Genomic DNA, 19578 nt, shown 5'->3' on the forward strand with positions numbered 1-19578 from the left:
TACAGGGGACGTTAATTTTCATTGTAAAACTGCATTGGCATGTAATGATTCAATCATCTCATTTTATCCCTTGGCTTCAGTTACATGCGCTTTTTATAAATTTGACTAGCAACCCTTTGCGGTATCATCATGTTTATTATAGCTCACTTCATGCTTGATGAGATTATGTCAATTCATGGAAGCTTTCTTTATTTCACATGTATTTTTATTGCATTTCTCAGTGTACACATATACTCATTTATTTATTCAGCTGTATATGTTTTACTGTGTGCTTTATATGGTATGTGCATCAGTCTTCTGGACCATTCTGCTATGTAATAAATTAAATGATGCCCTGAAAATGAATTTGTTCAGCATCAGCTTTCCATCGCTAGTCCTGTGGACATATATTTAGCATATGTTTAGTTGCGTTAAACCATTGCAATTTTGATTGCAAGGTGAGGGGAAGCATTTTGTCGACCTCAAGAACAATTTCTCTGTAGCATGCTGGATGGACTGGGAGGAAAGGTTGGGCTGATACATGCGCGATAAGAAGCCATCACTAGAGGGCTATCTTTGTCTCTTCAAGTGCGAACACTGGGCTGCGTGTCTTTCAGAGCTTCCAGATCTATCTAGCGAGCGCCATTGCTTCCGCACGGGACCCTGGAAATGCACATTTCATTTGATATGGTCATAGCGGTAGCAGCTGATAAATTATATTGCAACAGAAAACCTTTTGATTGTGGCATAGGTGGAGTTCGGCTCATCCTTATCAGGCTTCAAAGGCAAAGTGCTAGCGTCTATACTTTGGATCAGCTCTGTGGCTTTTCTTGAAGCTGTTGCAGTCATCGAGTTGCCCTTACCTGCGGAGCCTCTAATGGTGTATCGCTCGGGCAGCTCTGACAAAAAAAATGGCACGTCTGTCGCTTGTCCATGTGTTTGAGACAAGCAGTTTTGAGCGTATGTTTACACTGGATATGACGGGAGAGCCCTTTATGACAGCAGTTCGTTTCCACGTTGTCCTTTTCCTGTCTCTATGACACATCATTTTCTGTTATGGTAGTTATGGGCACAGCACTGAGTGAAAAGACTGAAAGTTGTAGCCTGTCAACTGTTTGTGGGTTGCGTTTATTTGGGAGTGACTGAGCAGTGTCCAGAGCTGACTGCTCTTGTGTTTCGGTTTTTCGATGCTGTTATTTTAGGAGTGGGCATGTGTGGACGCAATTTGTTCTTGAGCACAATTTCCATCGAAAGAAGGAAACCTTTCGGGCCTTTCTCTTTTTCCTTGTCGTAGTAGTTTTGGTTGTCGTGTGGTGTTTCTCGCTGAAGCGATATATTACAACGAGGCGTCTTGAAGGTTGGAAAGCGACAGGTGTGCATGCCTGTAATGGGCCTCGGGCACCAGTGCTGTGTCATTCTCATCACTATCATCACTTTTCCGTGCTGCTTATCGTGGCCGTAGGACCTGGTCGCGGCACTCAGTCTTTTGCCTCATGTTATCAGCGCTGGAATGTGTCAGTAAAGCCTCCGCTCAGTCCTGTGTATTCCCAGGAATGGTCAGGATATGTATGAGTCACTAGCTTAGCCTGTGTTCATTACCTGTCGTGAGGGCATAGCTGTACAGGTGCAGAGACAGCAAGTGATAGGCTGCGCTTTCAGTCAGTCAGTTTTTTTTTTGTGGCAGTTTAGTTTTTCGGTTGACTATATTAAAAATTCTCTCGAGCTTCTGACAGCGTTAGGCGCTGTGCGAAGTGTGTGAGCGAGTGAAATGTCATTGCGTTGAAGGATAAAAAGTGAATGTATTCTTCTGCTGTGGGATGTCAGTGCATGTTAAAGATCTCCAGGTGGTCGAAATTATTCCAGAGCACCTCTTTCTTCTTTCACTCCCTCCTTTATCCCTTCCCTTACTGCTGATATGTGAGACAGATACTGTGCCATTTGCTTTCCCCAAAAACCAATTTTCATTTTGTTCATTGTTCTTCTGGAGCATGGCTCTCTGTGTATGAGGAGATGAGGGGAGCCTCTTGCCAACAATTGGGCCGAGCATAAATAAAAAAAAGCAGATACCTAACGCTCGGCGTGGGTATTCTCGGAACACTTGAACTTTTGCAGTCTTGTCGCCTCCTATCTCTGCAAAAACTCGATGGAAGCCTTTCAGGCCGTGCACCGCCCACTGTCTTTTTTTTCTTCAATGAAGCTAAAGAAATGATGAAATAAGCCGAAGACGGGGATATAGAAAATTATTGCTGGTATAGTGTGGTAGCTCGTAAATGCACTGATATGTCATTTTATCATACCTTTGGCTGCACACTGCTTTGGTAGCCTCTCTCCGATGGAGGCATGCGTTAACAGTTTTTGGCGGGCTTTCTCCCCTTGTGGCCAATTTCAGAGTGCTACACGTATGAGCAGTTGAGGGGGAAACTTTAGTTTGCTCTTAAGGACGAAATTTACTGCGTGGAACTTCAGAAGAAAGACATTGTGCTTCCCGAAGGAAGCAACTTGCACACACAGAAAAAGGGCGTGCATCGCTGATTTATGCGAAATGATCACTCATCACACGTCTTTCGTTCTACATTGTTTCTACTTGTACGCTATTCTCTGTTGTGTGTGCGTCCACTAAAATTTGTGCACTACTTGTCTAGTTGGCTAGGCTTGGATTGCTGTTGGCTAGTCTTCACTCGGTTGTGTCTAGGCCTGTTGTTTGGTGCTTGTGTGTTTCTTTGTAATTTTTCTCTGTTGTGGGGTGGTAAGATCATAATGGTTGCAGAAACTGTCAATCATGAGTGTGCGGGATGTTAAGCTTGTATCTTGCAGAGTACTTCCTTCGTGATTTGAAGTCTCGTAAATGGACAGAACCAGCCGCAGTGAGTGGTGCCGTAGCCAATTTGAGGGTAGCAGGCTTCTTTTCTGACGCCATTGGAGAGTCCTATGGAGAGTTGACTGCGTGTTGCAAAGGAAACGTTAAATTAGTAAGACTGAGAGTAGAACGAATTAGGCAAGGCAGGCCAGTTTTCAAACATTGGTGAGTCCCTGGAGATGTAGGGACCGACAAACCATTAGCGTAAAATGAAACGCAAACAAAACAACTGAAAACGCGATCACAAACAAAAAATATTCGTAGCTGGGGGGGAAATACAGGCACGGCCTAATAACTCATTCAGAGTCTTAATGTCTTTGATGCAAAAATAAACCGCTCTAGTATTTATTCTCCCTGGCTAGTGTGATACCTGCCAGTTTTGCACTTTGCGTTTCATTTGATGCTGATAGTGCAAATCTCTGCCACAGCATTGCGTAAAAGTTCCAGGGTGACTAGAAAAATGTGAAAAGTCAGTCTTCTCTTTTAAAACATAAAACTCACTGTAGCCAGTGTTTAAATATTCGTTGTTTGTTCGTTTTTCCGAGCACACGCGAACAGGAAAGGAAGAGGTTCCGACCCGTCAGAACTAATTGTGCACTAATGCGTTTCCTGTAGGCAGTGCGAGTGGCAGTCGTGACTCTGCAGTAGTTCATTGCGAACGCTGATGACAACCTTTTTTGTTCGGCATATCGAGCCTGTCAGTCAAACCTGTCAATGCGTTTCCTCATAGTCAGCACTTCTGAGCGTAGGTTAATAAAGGAAGTGGCCATACGCGTGCGTAGACGGCTTCCCCGAACCCACGACGTCACAGTGGCCGCCATTTTGGCGACCAACACGGCGGAAACGTGAGCGCTTTTCTGATCCGCCTTTCGCCGCCTGCTGCGACCTGCACTATTTCCGGTGTTTTATCATGGCGCCGACGACGTCACGTGCAAGCCGCCCATTACTTGAAAAAAAAAAGCGAATGCATGAGCGGAAAAAAAAAATCAAGGCATCCAGCCATAGTTATTCCCGTCAGACCATTCTACAAAACGTGCGTATTTCTAGTGTGCTTCGCGAACTGCGTAGACACGAGCATGTGCGGTTTTGTCAGGCGCGACGCACAATGACGAAGCAACCTCCATAATACTCTCGTTGTTCATGTGATAGCAGCATGTGCCGCCATAAATTACTTACAAGTGGACTTGATGAAGAAGTAACCATGAAGCGAAAACGCGCTCTTACAGGAAAATGGCCGCTTAAGGGTAATCGCGAGAAAGTCCCGTTGCAAGCTGTGCATTGACCCCTTCCGACGCATTATTCATTGCTCTATTGAGAAAATGCGGCGACGCTGGACGATAATTAAGAGAGGGTTTAAGCCGCTGTTGCACGAGCTTCGAAGAGCAAGCACCCCGGCGTCTGTCGTCCGGTGGTTGCTTTGTATGCATCGCGGGGGAGAGGGAGATGGCCTAGCGAGACCTATCTGTATGTGTGTGTGTATTGGCCAACCGCGATAAGCCTTCGATTGCCGCTTGTTGTGCTAGCCATTCACGGATTTCCGCTGATCACGTCGCTTGTTGTTTAACCTCAGTGCACGTGATCGCGCGACGGTGGGACGCGGTACCGGCTAGCCGGCCGATCACCCCATGCATCGGTGCCGTTCGGTTCTGAAGGTGGCGCCTGCGGCCTGCCGTTCTTGTTGCCACGCCTTCATATAAACGACTGAATTTGCGCTGCAGTCACCTCTCGAAATGTGACGAGTACGGATGTCGTGCTTGCTGTCGACCAGAGGTGGATGCTTTCTTTTTATCCAATATGTTCAGTTGGAAAAAAAAACAACGAAAAAAACAAGCGGCTTTGAACTGAGACGGTTCATCGACGCCATGTTTTTGTGCCGTTTGTGAATCTTTTAGTTGCAACATTTCCTCCCCTTTGTTGACGGGACATGCGGGCAGGGCGCTATTTTATTTCTATTTCATATTTTTATTGCCCGCCGCGGTGGCTCAGTGGTTAGGCGCTCGGCTACTAATCCGGAGTTCCCGGGTTCGAACCCGACCGCGGCGGCTGCGTTTTTATGGAAGCAAAACGCTAAGGCGCCCGTGTGCTGTGCGATGTCAGTGCACGTTAAAGATCCCCAGGTGGTCGAAATTATACCGGAGCCCTCCACTACGGCACCTCTTTCTTCCTTTCACTCCCCCCTTTATTTCTTCCCTTACTGCGCGGTTCAGGTGTCCAATGATATATGAGACAGATACTGCGCAATTTCCTTTCCCCCAAGACCAATTATTATTATTATAGCCCGTCCTTACGAAATTTGGTCCTTGTCTATGAGGTAACGCGTTCTTATCGCTTAGATACCGTTCTTACCGAAAACAGCTTTTATCAGCTAGAAATTACAAAATACAAGTGGTGCCACCAGCGGCCGATTTCTGAATTAAACTGCGGCCGTCGACGCCTATTTTTTTCGTGAATCTCGGAGGCAACGCTACACAGCAGTTCGCTTCGAAATGATGGCGACCAGTCCTTTTTGGTAAGGACGTCACGATGTTGAATATACTGATGGCAAGATTGTTGAACGAAATTTTCTCGCCGATAAAAAAGTATTAAAGGCAGGGAACCAATTTTTTACTGAGAGGAATAACTGGATGGAGTTGTCCTCAGTGTCCCGTTAACTTTATCGTAGTTTGCAGTTATTGCTTTTTCGAGACAAAAAAAGAAACGCGTTGCACTCGATTCTTTAGGTTCAGTGTAAGCCCGTCGCTTTGAAAATTGGTTTTGACTGAAGGAAATGAAGTAGTAACTGTCTCACGTCTCGGCGGACACCCGAACGTCGCTTTGAAAATTGGTTTTGACGGAAGGAAATGAAGTAGTAACTGTCTCACGTCTCGGTGGACACCCGAACCGGGCCGTAAGGAAGGGATAAGGGAGGGAGCGAAAGAAGGAAGGAAGAAAGAGGTGCTGTTGTGCAGGGCTCCCGAATAATTCTGTCGCTGTCATTCCTGAAACCCGTAGACGTAAACATGGCGGCCTCGTCGTCACTTAAGCGTCAGGTCCAACAGTAAGCGGCTGTGCACACGACGATTCTAGTCGACCCTTGTAACAGAATTTGGAATGCTAGTCATTGGCATCGCCATGTGTCCTCGCTGTACACACGAGGATTCTAGTCGACTCGTAACAGAATTTGAAATGCTAGTCATTGGCATCGCCATGCTTCGTTCCTCTTCCTCGAGATTGAGTGAAGCGCGTTTGTTTTCTGGTGTGGTTGAAGAAATATGGATCCGGTCTGCGAGCGTTTTTTTTTGTTCATGCTAGTATACGTATGCCGCTCGATGAAAAAAAAAGCGCATTTCAATGCACGATTGATTAATGTCTGGCATAGTTAGACTAGTTCGGGGTTCGGGAACGCCAGGGAACGGCTTTACGGGCGTTGCAGCTGGAAGGATGGGAACGGAAGTGCCGGATTGCAGCGTGGCATTTATTTGCACGGTCGCGAAAAGAACTTTGGAAGTTTTGTGTTTGTGTACCTGGAGCGATGAAGACTAGAGATAACACTGAGGAAGCCCGACCACGTTGGAGGCTGGAGGTTTCCACGCTCGGCGCAATGCATGGCTTTGGCGGCGTTCGTGCACTCACAGTTGTAGTGTTGAAAGTCGCTTCAGCCGTGACAAGTTAGTAGGCTCCTTTTGTCCCTGCTCGTCCGTTGTGACCTCGCTCATTGTTCGGGCCTGTCGTCTGCGCGCATCTCGGCAAGACGGGACCCCTCCCACCTCTCAGCAGTGGGGCAACTGGCCAAGGTCGGAGGGTGTAGGGTTCGTTGACCCGTGGCTGGCGGAAAAGGGGGGGGGGGGGGGGCTGTTGGAAGACGTAAAGCCCCTTTGCGATCACAAAGAAAACGCTATGGAGGGACTGTATGGTAAAGCCCCTCTATGGTCTCTCAGAAAATGCTATGGAGTGGCTTTAGGGATACTCAGGGGCAGCAAAGGCCCAGTTTTAGGTGAGGAGTTGTCGCAGCTCCATTAGCGTTGGGGGTTAGCGGCTGAAAGCACCCCAGAGACATCTTCCATCTGACTGGATTTTGTCCCCGTCGCATTCGATTCACCTGATTCGAGTAAGCACCGGCGCACGACGTTCTCCGTAGTAGTGTCTGGCTGGCTCGTGATCAGCCGTGAAAATTAGGGTGCCTCTCTCGCAGAGCGGACTCATTTAAACTTAACCTAACTCGCAACACTCGTTGCGTTCGAAACTGGTTTTGCCCCGGAGGGCGCAGCGCGGTTTGTGGAGCTTCTTCCAAGCGTAAACCCCTGAGGAAGCCGGGCGCCGGGCCGGGGGACGCTTGTACCCATTTTAACCGGTGGGTTGCCGGCGGTGGGTTTCGAACCAGCCACCTTCCGCAGCTGAGGCGGACGCCCGAGCCCCTCGGCCACAACTGCCTCGACGCCGATGCCGCGGGCATCGATGCACCCTAGTGGAAATCGTGGAGAATTTCCTCTACGCACGCTAACCGCCGTACTGTCACCTCGGCACCGCCTTCGCGCATTCCTGGGAGACAGCCGGAGACGAGAGCGGGGCTCCCGTGCCCTTTTCCTCTCGCCCACAATGCCGCCGCCTCGGCTGGCCTCTGGGAACGCACCGGGGAGCGTAGTGGTGCAGCCGCGTGATTCGTTGTTGCACCATTGGAGGAGGTGCGCCTTCTCTCTATTTCCTGATCCACTTAGGTCGTCCGTTCGACCTCGGTAGGCCTCGCTTCCGGGGTGGCCCGAAGGGTGCAGCCCGGCGGCCTGGGTAGCAGCTGTCGGGACTGCGCCGTCGCGCACTGCCTCTGGCGTGGCTGCGGTGACGACGATGGCTGGACCGCGAGCTGAGCTGAGTCGATTGGTGTTGCGGAAAGTGCACTGTGTGAACGCATATTTGCAGAGAATCCTTGCGCCTCACGTTTATGTAATCGGCCGTCCAGAGAGAGCGAAATCACCGCTTCGGCATGCTTTTGGGGTCGCGTGTCTGCCCGTCGGCGTCGAGTGTGTTCGCACTGGGCGGGAACCGTCGGTACATTGGCCTACCGTCGGCGTCTACGGGGGCTTCTCATCTTTCGAATGCACTCTGAGGTTTGCGTGCACCTGCGAGACGACGGGGCCCCGCGCATTCTTGCCAAACAGTTCTTGCCTCGCGTGTCTTCCGCTGCTCGATGGGCGGCTGACACCAGCGCCTCCCACGTTCTTCTGTGTACCGAGTACGCCTGCACGCGCCAGGAACGAAGTGCCTTCGTTTTCCTCGCTCTTTTTTTATTCTCTTTGTTGCTTGCTTCTTCGATTCCGAAGCTAGCTTCGGCTCGTCCTCCGCGAATCGCGCATACGATCCCCCACCCCATGTGACGTGTTGCGTCTCTTCGGACTCGAGTCTTCCGCGCGCGTCTCTTCGGTGCGGAGGATGACTCACGCGTGTTCACCTGACGAGGAGGGCGCATCTCCCCTTTCGCGCACATTGTCCCCGGCTTCACTGTCTCCCCGAGTCAGCCGGAGGCGGGGTCGTACCGCCTGCCAACAAGCCTGGCTGCATGCGGGGAGACGTGGGCTCGGGTTGCACGCGGGACGCGACGCGGACGTGACAGCAGGCGCTTCTGGCGAAACAGTCTTCACAGTGGAACGCGCGCTCTCTCTCGAGACAGTTGCGTCACGGCTTCTTCAGCCCCACCCCATCCCTCCCCTCCTTCTGCGCTTGATTAGTGGGGGAAAAATCGCTAATTTTCTGCTCAGCCGATCCTGTGTTTGGGGTGAGGTTAAATGCGGGATGATTAGAGACGAATTCGTAATGTGGTGTGACATGTTCGCGACGTGAACAAATGGTTCCGCACTGCGCTGCCCCGGCTGCAGTCCGCGGACTGTTCCACATTTGCCGCTAACATCGCATTCCCCGGGCTCAGCCTGGTGCAATGCGTTCGAGATGCGATGGATTTTACCGCGTCCCGTAGCGCCGGACACGATGCTGGAACCTGTAATTTGTTGCATTGTACTGTAATAGCCGACCGGCCGTGTTTGAAAACGAGTTGTGAAGCGTGACGGTGCCGGTCGTGATTACGGTGGCTTTCGATGATGTGGATGGAGGCAGCAATTTGCTGCTTCAGTAAAACACGGATGAACGCGTTACCTTCTAAAACTTGTACAGGCCTGTTTGCCTTTTGTATCATTTTGTGCGACAATTCTAATGAGAGATCGCGCTGACGCGTCGACCTTAAAGCGCGCTGAAACGAGTCGGGTCCTTGGCGAAGCTTCGTTTAACCTTGCAGATCCTAGGCTGTGCATAGGCAGGGCTTGGCTTCATGTTCCCTCCTACTGATTATGTTGCCGTTATGAGCGCTTGCTACAAACTGTTTAATCTCCTAACCGCCGCGGTGGCTCAGTGATTACGGCGCTCGACTGCTGGCCCGAAAGACGCGGGTTCGATCCTGGCCGCGGAGGTCGAATTTCGATGGAGGCGAAATTCTAGACGCCCGTGCGCTGTGCGATGTCAGTGCTCGTTAAAGAACCCTAGGTGGTCGAAATTATCTGGAGCCCTTCACTATGGTGTCCCTCATAGCGTGGGTCGCTTTAGGACGTTAAGCCCCCCTAAAACTGTTTAATCTCCGCGTCTGTCTGCGTCGGAGCCGCCGCGGTGGCTCAATCGTTATGGCGCTCGGCTGCTGGACCGACAGACGCGGGTTCAATCCCGGCCGCGGCGGTGGAATTTCGATGGAGGCGAAATTATTGAGGCCCGTGTACTGTGCGACGTCAGTGCACGTTAATAACCCCAGGTGGTCGAAATTTCCGGAGCCCTTCACTACCGCGTCTCTCATAGCCTGAGTGGGACGTTAAATCCCCGTAAACTAAAATGTCTGCGTCGGACTAATATAAGATGCATGCTGCCGTCTAGCTATACCCCTGTCACATGGGCACGGCAAATGCCTTTGAGAATCAGGTCCTTATGTCCAAAGGCGTAAGGAGTGCAGCTACACGGCACAAATGTTGCGCCTTTGTTGCTAAGGGCCTTGGAGGAGAAGGTGCCCGTGCGAAACCTTTGGAGCAAAAGGCGACGCCTTCGAGAACCTTGGATCGCAGTGCCGTCCAACGTCAAAAAGTAAAAGCAATGAAAAAAAAAATAGATGCAGACAACAGTGTTTGAAAACATCGGTGAAAAATACGAAAGGGGTGTCTGGATTTGTTTTTTGTACGGATGTTTATATTTTATGCCCAGATTTCAAGACAGTAAAAGTGTCGAGCAATATCGAGTGCCCCTGGTGGCCAAGGCAATACATAAAACCTGGTGCTGCTGATGAGAGTAGGTGTAGCAGTTCTTTTAAGGAAGCAATTAGACTGAAAAAATTTTCCGAGCTCAACGAATGAACAGAATACCCTACTTTAATGTTAAAACACTCACTTCAGCTGCCTCAAGCACAGCAGAGGGTGCTCAGCCTCAACGACTGTTTCACCTTTGGGCTGCACCGCGTAGCTGCGTCGCTGCTCCTTTGTGCTTTCGCTCCTTTGGTGTGAACAGGTGCCTTTGGTGGAAAGGCCTTCGAGAAATGCCGTGCGACAGGGCTATAGGTATTCTCCACGCCGCACCTAAGGTGGCCCGTGGGTGGGAAGCCTTGGACTCCAGTGTTTTCCGGTTTTAGCAGCGCTGGGTGACAGCTTACGTTCAGATGGTTGTTGGCTCGATGCTTTTATGCACTACGCAGTACAAAATAACTGAGGGCGTATCAGTATGATTGTGACGTAAGAGAAACTTGATGGTGTGGACGTAAGGTTGACAATCGTGCACAGAGAGGTAGACTAACGCGGCGTCAGTTTCTAAAGTATAGCGCGAACTCATATTGTAGGTTGAGATACGCGCAAAATTGCATGTCACGGTCGTGGCCAAGTAGGTATATGGCAGTCGTTCGTGATTACAGTCAACATCCGCTTTTTTTTTTTTGTGAGGGGGATTGGGGTGGCGGTTGTATTGTGGATGAAAGCTAGGAAAGGTGTCTTACCGGTTCCTGTAAACAACGGTCTGGCCCTTCAAAAGCTTGACGTGATTGCGATGCCGGAGCCAGAATTGTCTCTTTGTTCCGCTGCTTTTGATCGTTTCCTTTTCTCGCACAGTTGTGGCGAGTGCATGCACGTGACTTCTGCCCTTGTTCGTACTTTATTTTCGTGCACATCCACTATACGAGCCACGCGGCCAGTGCTCGCTTCCACTTCCGACGACTGGCTCTCTCTATCTCTGTGTGCCATCCGAAGCCATGTCTCGTCGTGTAGAGGGGGCGAGGGGGAATGTGCGCGCGAGGACTGTTGAACGTGACGCTGCGATCGTTCGGGAACCGGGCTCACGCGGGCCATGGCCGGCGCGTCACGACTTGCTGCATCCTCGCGGGCACCACGACAAAGCGAATCAGATCGTGCCACGGGTATCTTCCGAGCGCACGGCTATGTGACGGAAGGCGGCCCGGTCCCTGCTCCTTCACTCCGTTGCTGGATTCCCGTTCGTTCAAAGATTGCGTGTGGTACCGAGAGGCAGATATGTAGTCTGTGTGGTGTTGTGCAGTCACGGACAAATGTTTGTGGGACGCTGGGTCGCAGCGCGCGCACACACACGCGCACGCACACACACTCTCTCTCTGCTCTTTGTTCCAGATGATGGAGCATCATTATTCCGTGCTTCCAGTCTTTTCAGTGAACGGGGTATGCACTTGTACGCCCGCCTCATTAGTGCCTCACCGACACCACTGAACATCAGGGCTGATTGCTAACACATTTAGGAGGAACGAGTGCGCGCATGTGTCTTCGAATTAGGGACATTTAAAATAGGGTGACGCTAACGTTTAGGGGCATAGGGGAAAAGCGGGGGGCCAGTGCGCATGCGCTGGACAATAGACGTTTTCAGCATACCGGAGACGTACTACCGGAGTAATAATAATAATAATTGGTTTGGGGGAAAGGAAATGGCGCAGTATCTGTCTCATATATCGTTGGACACCTGAACCGCGCCGTAAGGGAAGGGATAAGAGAGGGAGTGAAAGAAGAAAGGAAGAAAGAGGTGCCGTAATGGAGGGCTCCGGAATAGTTTCGACCACCTGGGGATCTTTAACGTGCACTGACATCGCACAGCACACGGGCGCCTTAGCGTTTTTCCTCCATAAAAACGCAGCCGCCGCGGTCGGGTTCGAACCCGGGAACTCCGGATCAGTAGCCGAGCGCCCTAACCACTGAGCCACCGCGGCGGGGCTACTACCGGAGACGAGACATACCGGTTTACCGGACGCCGGCTGCGCACGCGCAGTGGCTCCCCCTCGCCCCAACATTGTCACTGCGCATGCGCGAGAGGGGTCCGGTAAACCGGTATACGTCTCCGGTATGCTAAAAACGTCTAATAACGCCCCTTCCTCCAGTTATTGTCGTACGCCTGCGCACTGCCCCCCCCCCCCCTTCCCCCGTTATTCCCCTATGTCCCTAATCGATTCCCCTATGTCCGTAACCTATGTCCTTATTAATAAAGCCCCTATTGAACCTCTTTAGTGTTGCGGGGAGCCCCGTTAATCTGCTAAGATAAATATCTGCATAAAGCTTCTTGAGAAAGTTCCTGTGACTACTGGGTTCGAGAACTTCGGGAGCCCTTATCGATGTTCTCCCTTGTTTGCAACGCGTGCTGGAGTTCACCTTGCGGGATTTCCCTGCGCATAGTGTGCGCTCTTGTGTGTACCACTGATTTTTCCACTTGACGTCAGTGCCTCTCAGGGATCAAGATCTCAAACGATATCCGGCCGGCAAAAATTCGCAGAAAACGATTCGCGTAGCTATTAAATTTTTCTTTTTTTTTTCTCGATCCGCCCGATATATGCATTCCACGTCCTCGTCGCGGCAGCTCAGCTTTTTCCTCGTTTCAGAAGCGGCCTCTGCGTGGAAGCTGCTCCTCTGCGGGGCTATTTTCTGGCACGTGTCATTACGGACGCCATTCGTTATGGACGCCTGTTAGCGCCGCGGCACGTTCCGCGATAAGCGGATTACTCGAGCAAGCGGAGTTCTCCGGCGGCCTCGTCTCCTGGGCCCGCTGACATGGCGTTGACGTCAGGGCCCCTGCCTCCTGTTTATGGCGGTCGCATGGCTGCGGTGTGTGGCTAATGGAGCGTCTCGGTCGAGCGGGCGGAGAAATAATTGCCCGCGTATCGATTCCAGCGCTGCGGCATGAGGAAAGTGAGTGCGCGCCACACAGACACTGCCGCGGGGCAGCCTGATATTAGCGCGCGAGGCCGCGGCGTTACAAAGTGCGGATAGCTTGTTCACCGCTGTGTACCGTCACTGCAAATAGTGTCGTTCTCCAACGTGTTACGAAGTGTGGCTGCTCGTATGTCGCCCCCTTGGCTTCGCGCCTCCGCCGTTACGCGTACTGCTCATTGTCATAGTTTGACGATGGTATGGCGATGCGAGGTGTAGTTTACCTCCTCCGTAGAGACTCGCGTACAAAAAAAAGAATAGTTATTCTGAAAGGAGGCAGTAACTTGTGCGGCGCTTGTAAGTGCGCGCATCAGCAAGGATGGAGGCCATTTGGTGAACCATGTTCTGTTAAGAGAAAAAGTATACAGTCTAAACAGACGGTACAGAAGACGCTGCTGTGCTCTCCCCTGTCTTGTGTAGCGTCTTATACGGTCGCTTTTAACCCTTGTGAACAGACAAGTGTTTGCTGCTGTGTTCTTGGACCGTTCAAGGAGATCATGTTGTTCGCCCCCGCAGGCTTGGTTTGAAATGGCCTTCGCTGGCTTCGACGTCGGCGTGAGTTGTGTCTCGCGGGCTGCGCTACTCAGGATTCCAACCACTCCTCTGTAATGCCGCTGATCTTTGTGTGTTGGTGCAGGGTCGATCCAACTTAGCGGGAACGCTCTAGTGGATGGTTCTGCGACTTGCTCAGCGCCATCTTGTGTGCGCATCGCGCAGCAGCTGTCGCCCTGGCACATTCCCTGAATCCTGTCCTGTGTATGGCCACGCTTGTCCGTGCGCGGTGCCCATGGTTGGCGCCGGTCAACTGCCGTACGTCTCTGAAACACACAGCTTCTACGGACTTCGTGATTCGCGGCTTTCTTTTGTGTGCCTTGGTACGTGGTTGTGGTTGTAATTGCCCCGTTGTTGTGCGTTTTCTTACCAACAACTGGCTCGTCGGTCATTCGCGTGCTGCCCTTGATACGGAAGAGTGCGCCCACTTCGTGATGCAATCGCAGCTGCAGTCATGAGTCATCCTTGACAGAGCGTATCGCCGGTTCCGTCGCGCCTGTCACGTTTGACTTTTTCCTAGAGTCCTTCGCCTAAGGGCTATCAGTCTCATTTCGTCACTGTGCAGAACATGACGGAAACGATCGTCTACTGTCTTTACATATTGATACATCGAAGCGAACGGGATTACCCCGTACGTTGCCTACTAATTGTGCGTCCTTTTTTTTTTTGTTCGGTTTAGTTCCATCTATGAGCGCGAACCTCCACTGCTGGTGTGTGTCCGACGAAACTAATCACGGGCTCCTATTAGAAAGTGCTACCGACGATGCTTTCGCGCAGCGTGGCTTCCTTGAGTCATTAAGCCTTTCCGCCTAAGCGAGCACTGAATGTATTTTGTCTGTCTGTTTCAGTCATAGCCTCCTAGATACGGGAGGCTGTGTTTCATTGTACGGCGGTGCGGAGATACGGTGCGCAAGGCCAACAAAGCGTCGCCATTTTGGTCGGCGACGAGTCTGCGCTTCGTCTCCACGCGTCAACGGTTCCTGGGGCGGGGGGAAGCCTTTATGCGCAGCAGGAAGGAACTCGCCGTCACGGCTCACTGTTCGCGTTTATGGATCGCCATGCGTTAGGCGCCGCCGCCCTGTGACTCGGGCTGACTGTCCCCGCAGCCCGAACAACCCGCATGCTAAGCTGAAGGTCTCCCGCGCTCTGCTTTGCACGTCGCTGTCTTGATCGACTTCCATCCGTGCGCACGTGGGTCCCAAAACCGAACGGGAAAAAGGAAGTGCTTGCGCACTGAATTCGCATTTGGACTTAGCGGCGGTTGCGTTTTTATGGAGGCAAAACGCTAAGGCGCCCGTGTGCTGTGCGATGGCAGTGCACGTTAAAGATCCCCAGGTGGTCGAAATTATTCCAGAGCCCTCCACTACGGCACCTCTTTCTTCCTTTCTTTTTTCACTCCCTCTTTTATCCCTCCCCTTACGGCGCGGTTGAGGTGTCCAAAGATATGTGAGACAGATACCGTGCCATTTCCTTTCCCCCAAAACCAATTATTATTATTATTATTAGTGCCTGGCAAGTGAAAGAGCCCTCTTGTCTGGGGGTTAACGCCCCCCACCTGCCACAGTTGACAGCTGGCGAAATAGAGATGGGGAAATCTCCGAATTTGTCTTATAGGGGAGAGGTACTGGAGAGATGAGGCTCTGATATAACGAATGGCGGATATAACAAAAGTCGTTGATTTGCTCCTTATTGCTGCTTAAGCGGATTCGAAAGGGCGCATGCTTTCGCATTTCTAGCTCGGCATCAATAAAATTGATCGCCCTAAATTTAACCGCCGATTTAACTCCGGCAGCACAATCACGAAGATTACCGAGATGCACAAATTTAAGTGAAGTGACTGTGCTGTCGCACCGACGTCGCATTTAGTTCAAGGAAGTAAATGGGGGGTTGATTTTTTCCCCCATTCTCATCGGTGGGAAGAGCCGATGCCTGGGAAGGGATCGAAGGTTGGCTGCGGGCTTAGTCCTGAAAAGGAAATGAGGCAGTTATTATGTCTCCTCCGTTTGCCGTCTTTGAGTGCTGCAGTGTTTCCTGGAATCTCAGGGTCGTTCGGCGTGCTCTGCTTAGCGTTTAGCGCAGGGCCCCGACGGCCCCCTGCAGAGCGAAGGGACAGCGTTATCTCATTTGGCAACGTTGATGCGCGAGCTAAGACGTCCCGCTCCCCTTCGGACAATTTCCTTTTTGCGGTTTTGTTTTTCCAGTCCAACTCGGGGTGAACAGAACTTCATCGTCGGATGTTTAGCATCATAAAAATAACACGTTATCTGAAAGAGGTGGACACGAGTAATCTCGTTTTTTGTATTTTTTGTCTGCAAGCCAGGCTTCGACAGCGTTGAAAAACTTTATCGTGCGTCGATCGAGGGGCTTGTGTGTGTGTCTACATTTCCAATCGCTTGCATCACGCTCACGCAACTAGACATTCCGTTCTTCTTTTTTTTTTCTTTTCCCACCGCGTCCTTGTAGGTTTGTGGTTGTCCGTAATCGAACAGACCCCATCTCGCGGTAGCGCGGGGATTGTGCCTTGTGAGGAGGTTCTTGCGAAAGCGCTCTCTCTCTCTCTCTGCGTGCTCGAAGCACACAGCCCGGCTGCGCGCGCGCCGTCGCGGCACGTTTGGTGCTGGTGTCCACATCACCCGCCGGCGCGCACTGTTGCGCAAACGCTAGCTGCTCCATCTGCTGGCCGTGCGCCACTTTTAACCAATTTTATTTATTCGACGGCGTTTCGCGCTCCCGCCTTCGCCCTCTCCAGTCTCGGCGCTGTCCTGCGTCACTCCCCGGGTCTGGCTGGGCTTATTGTGCGTTAATTTCCGGGCCGCATGTCGTACCAGTGCCGCTTATGCTTCTATCTACCGTGTACGAACGGAGGGCTCGGCTGGTGGCAATTGGCGAAGTATTACGAAAGGACTCGGCTCGTACACTGACGAAAGAACAGGGCAGGTTCTCTTCAACGTGCTACCGCGAGCACTTTGGCGCGTGTTCGAGTGAAGAGGTGCGGCATCTCAGTGTGGTAGCTCAATGTGTAGCGCCCCGTGTGCATGGTAGCTCACTTTGTGGCATTTGTGTTGTCTTTCGCTGTGAAGTAGTTTATTTTGTGGCGCCTCACCTTGCGACGGTACACTGTGTTGTAGCTCGCTGGACGGTAGTTCACCATGGGGCAGCTCACTTTTAAGCAACTCAGTGTTGTGTAGCTCAGTATATTTAGTGTAGCTAAGTTTGGAGCCGCTCAATTTGGACTATCTTTGGACTTTGGACAAGCAAACTTTGGACTATCTAACTTTGGACTATCTAACTTTGGACTATCTAACTTTGGACTATCTAACTTTGGACTAACTTTAGACTAGCTAACTTTGTACTAGCTAACTTTGTACTAGCTAACTTTGGACTAGCTAACTTTGGGCTAGCTAACTTTGTACGAGCTAACTTTGGGCTAGCTAACTTTGGGCTAGCTAACTTTGGGCTACCTAACTTTGGGCTACCTAACTTTGGGCTACCTAACTTTGGGCTACCTAACTTTGGGCTACCTAACTTTGGGCTACCTAACTTTGGGCTAGCTAACTTTGGGCTAGCTAACTTCGGACTAGCTCGCGGTCACCGCGTAGCTCAGTGTGCATTAGTTGAGACGCAGATCACGGTGATGCTTGTTACTGCGGGGTAGCTGGCTTTGTGGTAGTTGACTTGGTGATTCTATCCGCGCAGCATAATGGGAAAGCGGTATTGGTGACAAGAAAATTTCGGAATCGTCTTTGCAAGCTAAGCATGCAGCCTGGAATGGATTTTACAGCATAATTCAGCGGGCACGAATTACAGGAGTGCAGCGTTAAATCTCGAGCAGTGCGCCTCGGATTCAAATAACTTTTTTTTTTCGCCAATGTCGCCCTCCATAAACTACAATGGCGGCGGGTGTACGCGTCTGCAGTGCCTCGCCTTGCCCCGCTTCCTCGGCCTGTTTACGCGCGAGCTGCGCCGTCATCAAGCGCCACATGCGGCTTCCGGGAACTCTCCTCTCCCGTCCTTGTCGCATTGTGTCGACCTCTCCTCCTCTGTGTAGCTGGTTGATAGTGAGTGGGTCTCGTGACACTCGGATCTGCCCCGAGTGCCCCCTCTCTACTTCCTTCGCTTTGTCGGCTTGTTTTCGTCCACCTATCGATTTGGAATTTCTCGATGCGCATCGAACGGCTCACTCGGCAGTGGCATGTGGACGTCTCCCACGCACCGTTGCTACACGACCGTGGCGTTGGCGTCGCCGCAGATTTTGCTGCGTGCGCGCAGCGCAGCGGGTATAAACACCGTCGCGTTCCGCGGACCTTCGATTGCTCGGTAACTTCGTTTCTCTTTACTTGTTTTTTTTTTGCCGACCAGATAGAAGCAGCTCCAGTCACGAAAGTCAATCCACTCTTTCTCCCTTCGCTGTCTTGTCTTCTCCAGGCCCTGATTGACTGCGTGTGTCTTATTGGCAAAGGTCCGTTATTCTTGGGCAGCTGGCTGCTAAGCACGCCACGCCGCTTCTTTTTCTTTTTCTCTTTATCTTTCGTGGATTTATGTGTCCTGTCGTAATTTATGCATATGTTTACTCTTATGTCTCGACCCGTGTATGGCTTTAGCGGTCGATGTTCGTGAGGTAAAAAAAAAAAAGCGGAGAGGTTTTTCCCCGAGGCAGTTGTGCACCGACCGTCCCGGCGTGTTGCGCGGAGCTTGTTCGTTTTTTTTTTAACGTTCGGTAGACGGTCGTTGAAAGGAAGCTCTTCTTTGACTGTGTTACTCTGTTCGTATTTGTTCTTTTTCTGTACGTTTCTCTCTCTCTCCCGGTTTGTACAAAGTTGCGCTGATCGGACAATGACGAGAATTCGATGATGTTTTTGTTCGAAGCAGTAATTGTGTAGGTACTTAGTTTCCCTTTCTTCATGCCGTTTAGGATCATGTCAAGGACAGTTTGGCGTTGTTGTTTGCTTCTACTCGTTGCTATGGGCATCTCTGCAAAAAGAAAAAAAAAGACTAAGAAAAACCGTTGATCGGGAAAGAAGAGTGATCGAAACTAAGAGAGATCGAAACTTGCTGTTCTAGAGGAGAAAAAAAAAACGACAAAGCATGCACTGAACGAACATTTGGGACAGTTTCGTTGCGACGTCTTCTAAAGAACGCAGGCACTTAATGCTGCAGGCCGTGGTCCTCTAGCGTAGATGGGCCCGGTGGCCATCATCATTTGCGAGGCGATGTCGTCGTGTACTCTTTTCGTGAGGCTCAGGGATGCCCTGTTACGCAACAGCCTTTTTCCCGTCAAGTCCCGAGGCTAAATGGCGCGCCGCGCCGTGTCTCTAACCACGGGGCTGTGAGGCGCGCTTCGCAGCCAGCGTGTTTACACGAACCACCTAATAATGCGCTGTGCTACAGAGGCGCGGGCGGCATCACTGATAGCGGGCGCAGGGGCATTAGTAATTAGCAATCGCAAATAAAGAGAAGAAGATCTTGGCCGTCACAAGCACCTCGAGCACCCTAAAGCAGGAGGGAGACCTGTTTCTTTTTCTTTCGCTAACCTTGGGGACTTCTTGGTTGTTGATTTATTTTTTTTTACCTGCGCTCGAACATTCGTTCCGTTGGCAGCCTCTCTCTGCGATCGCTGTATACGGTTTGGTGGACGCGTGGCTGGAATTTGAGCGCAGTTACGAAATAACATGCTCCGCATCGCGGTGCTCGCCCCCCTTGTGGTTCTCTCGAGAAACCTGCGTTATTCCGAACATGGCCTCTATGGCGCGGCTCTCCGTTATATATAGTGCGTGTACGCATGCGCGGCTCAACCTTATGCCAGTTCCTAAGTCAGTTTCGCGGGTGCAAAGAAAACTTGTGCGCACTATTAAGGCGCGCTCACACTAGCGGGAAGCTTCCCGCAGCGGCACAGCGTCAACGTCGACGCTGCCTCGCGGTTGTCTTGGAATGTGGAGAGAGGAGGCGCTGAGGGAGGACCCGAACGAGCAGAAAGAGAAGGGGATAGTC

General features: G+C 51.2%; 1 protein-coding gene across 7 annotated transcripts in view; it reads left to right on the forward strand.

Moving 5' to 3' along the window:
• Positions 1-19578, forward strand: part of LOC144128531 (NPC intracellular cholesterol transporter 1-like) — a 119081-nt gene that overhangs the window by 3658 nt on the left and 95845 nt on the right. The window lies entirely within an intron of this gene.

The sequence above is a fragment of the Amblyomma americanum genome, chromosome 4, assembly GCF_052857255.1.
Source record: "Amblyomma americanum isolate KBUSLIRL-KWMA chromosome 4, ASM5285725v1, whole genome shotgun sequence".
Lineage (NCBI taxonomy): Eukaryota > Metazoa > Arthropoda > Arachnida > Ixodida > Ixodidae > Amblyomma > Amblyomma americanum.